The 3,508-nt window shown below is 53.4% G+C and overlaps 1 protein-coding gene across 1 annotated transcript in view; it reads left to right on the plus strand.

The window, feature by feature from the left end:
• Positions 1-2,428: 2,428 nt before the first annotated feature.
• The window catches only part of AGT (angiotensinogen), a 12,146-nt gene continuing 11,066 nt past the window's right edge, over positions 2,429-3,508 (plus strand). The window contains exon 1 of the mRNA XM_021696156.1: positions 2,429-2,531. The gene's annotated coding sequence lies outside the window, so the exon portion shown is untranslated. The remainder of the gene's footprint in view (positions 2,532-3,508) is intronic.

Below are 3,508 nucleotides of genomic sequence, written 5' to 3' on the forward strand. Positions count from 1 at the left end.
GCTGAACATCTTGGGGCCTCAGTTTTCTCTCCCTGGATGACGGCGGGTACGCGCTAAAATGTGCACTGCAGACATCTAAGATTTACGCACTGGGCATGGAGCCGCATGTTAGAAAGAAAACCACAGGCCCAAAATGGTGTCACTTAGGCTACCTCAGCAAACCAAGACTTAACACCCAACCGAACTGCAGTTTTGATCCCCCCAGGAATGTGACCTTTCACTAGACAACATGGAATTTTCTGGGCGATACCAGGAAATTTACTGAGAGACCCCTTCCAGTCCCTTTAGGAGGCCAACATTGCCTAAACAATGCACTCTTTGCTCTTGCTAATAAATTCCTCTATTTGTTGTTTGCATGCCCTCTCTCTGCCCTTAAAAACCTGTCTTTTGTTTTGCTCAGTGGAGCTCCCCTCTACTTGCTAGATGGGATGCTGCCCGATTCATGAATCATTTAATAAAGCCCATCACATCTTCACATTTGCTTGGTAGAATTTTGATTTTTAACAAGCTGCTCAGTAAATATGAATTCTTTCTTCCTTCTACCTGGGAGTTGAGAATACAGAGTTTTCCAGTCCCTGCACCCCTTCATTATCACAATCTTTAAAGAGGAGTTCACAATTCAATCTTCCATTGGCTTCGCAAACCATCTCAGCCAGGCCCCTCCCTCGTCCTTCCCTGAGGCCGCTCTCCAGCTCCCTCGGGACTCTTACCCTCCTCTTCATGGTCTTTGATGAGCAATAAAGAGTTGGTAAATGATCCATCAAGAATGCTCTGGGTGGAGACAGCTCCACACCAATGACTTGAAGCCATTCCGACATGCTGCCCAAAGGGCCTCCTTTGGGCCCTAACTCCTCACCTCTCAGAACTCTCCTCTTGGCTTCTGGAACACCACTCCCTGTGTCTTGCAACCCACCCATCCCCCCACCCCCTTTCTGCGCTGACTCCCTTCCCATCTCCCAGCTCCCTAGGTTGTCCTCTTCTCCCCTCTCCTCATTTCTAACTCTTCTCAGGGTGGGCTGGGGGACATCTCCACCCACAGGCTTGAATTCCCCCATGATGCATTAGCGCCCCATGTCTGTGTCTCCAGCCCAGATCTCTGTCCTGAGGGCGGGGATTGTCTACCCGAGTATTCCCCACTGGCGTCCAATAGATGCTCGAAAGAAACCCATCCAAGATCAAACTCTTCCCATTGCTTCCCCAGAGTTCTTGTGCTTCCATGGTCCTACTCTTGGTTATTGGTTTCAACATCCTCTCCGGGCTGGAGCCTGGATGTCTGATGCCCGTCACAATTAGAGGAGATTCGTAAAAGCAGAAATCAGGCTTCATGGCATTCCCCCACCCAGACATCTTCCATCCCTCCCTCCCGTGGCATCGACTTTGACCTCCGAGCTGGTGTTCAGACTCTAACCAGCATCCTTTCTTTCCACGTCACTCGGTCCCATGCCCCAGATCTGCGGTGGCAAGCAGGTTTTGTCTCATGCGTCGGCTCGGATCCTGGAGAGTTTGGCCTGAAGCCCTGTGTCCAGGGGACACTCAGGGAAGACAGGGCGCCCTCCTCGGCCATGGGGGCAGGCACAGGGAGCAGTGGCCATTTGCTGTGATCCCTGATCTCCCTCGTAGCATCTTTAAGAGTGCTGGTGTCCCCTAAACAAGCTCCACGCTTTCCCACCCCTCTGTTACTATCCTATAAGCCTGTAAAGATCCCTTCTTCAGCATCCAAGCCCAACTTATTTATCCTTCCAGCTTTGACTGAAATGACATTTCTTCCTGAGACCTTCCCCAGTTTTAACAATTGTTCCTTCCCAGGATCTGAAAGCATCTTGTCGGTGCCCTTCCGTCTGTCTGTATCATTGTTGGCGTCTAGCAGTCTCCCCAGCTAAATCACGAGTCTCTAGAAGGTGCTTCTGCTTGGTTGTGTGTCTCTCCCCATGCCCGTCAGAGGGCCTCTCATGGAGCAGGTGCCTAAAGGTTGTTTGGACAACCATTGAGCCGGTCAAGGCTGCGGGGTCAGAAGTCGCCCCCCGGGCCACCCTCCACTGCTCCTTCCCCTGCCCACTGGGGACTCAAGCATGTTCTTGGGGACTCTCAGAAGCACACCTCAAGAGGGCTCTGTCAGAAGGTCTGGGTGGCTGTCACACCCCAGGGCAGAGACCCATCACACACCTACACACACCTACGTGGGATGCCCCCGTGTCCGTCACCGCGGCCCCAGTGAGGTGAGCTCGGGTAAATGTGTAACTCGACAGCGTACCAGCTCATTCTGTTCGGCACTGAAAGTGTGTATCGATCACCCTGACTTCCTGGAAGGAGTCCCAGCCTGAGAGTTGCTCTGGCGCCTGTCCCTCGGTCAGGCCTGGCTGCCTGAGGCCCCCACCCCCCTGGCGGGGCCAAGTGATGTCACCTCCCTCCTCCCCAGCTTGGGCACAGAGCGGTCTGGGAACAGCTCCATCCCCACCCCTCTGATATAAATAGGGCCTCGGTGGCCCAGCCAGGGGAAGAGGCTGCTCTTGTTTTGGGGACTCGAACAGAGGGTAAGTGGGGAGCCCCTCTCCATCCACACCCCTCCCCCGCTGCTGCCCCTTCCCCATCTCTCTCGGGGCAGCCGAGTTATCTGCTGGGAGCCAGAAGCCAGGGGTCAGTGGTGACATGCACTGCAGGGGAATCAGTACTGAAGACGACGCAGAAGACGTCTCTCCCCTCCTGTCACACTGGATGTCCTCTCATGGGCTGTCCTCCCCCTCAGCCCACCCCAGGTCTTAGCGGAGGAACTGCCCCTCCCCAGGAGTAGGGCAGGGTGGCCCGGTCCTCCTGCTGCCTCTGAGCAGGGCTGGGTCCTCAGGGGCCGGTACGGGAGCAGAGCCACGGTGGCCTAGAGTCCACGGGTCTCTTCCGGTCAGAAGGAAGTGTCAGGCTTGTTGTGCAGGTGCCGGAGCCGGGAGGGGGGTCGGGGAGCAGACTCAGTTAGCCCGGGGCTGCATCCACAGAGGCTCAGGTGAGGGTGGCCTGCGTCTGTCTCCTGCACCTCTCCTGAGGCAGTGCTGCCTCCGGTCCTGGGTTCAAGGTTTGGGTGCCCTCAACTCATCACTTTGTATCCCTGAGCCTTGGTTTGCTCATCTATAAAATGGGACAAATAGCAATGCCTGGCCTCCCTTGCTCCTCAACTGTGGTGTAAATTAAGAGAGCTAATAGAATGTGAAAGTGCTTTCTAAACTTTAGGAGAAACTAAAAAGACAGATTCTTATTAATTTGTTCAAGAGGCACTACAGATGGGTGCTGAAGCGTGTGGACTACGGCATCAGGGGGTCTGGGTTTGAATCCTAGTCCTGCCTCTCACTTAGCTGCGTGACCTTGAGCAAGTCACGGAACCCCTCTGTTCCTCTGCAAAACAGCATTAATTAATCCACTTAAGAATTATTTATCAAGTACCTACCATGTCCCAGGAACATTTCTGGAAATGTGAGATATATATATATATATATATATATATATATATATATATATATATATA

This window comes from Neomonachus schauinslandi, chromosome 6 (assembly GCF_002201575.2).
Source record: "Neomonachus schauinslandi chromosome 6, ASM220157v2, whole genome shotgun sequence".
Taxonomy (NCBI): domain Eukaryota; kingdom Metazoa; phylum Chordata; class Mammalia; order Carnivora; family Phocidae; genus Neomonachus; species Neomonachus schauinslandi.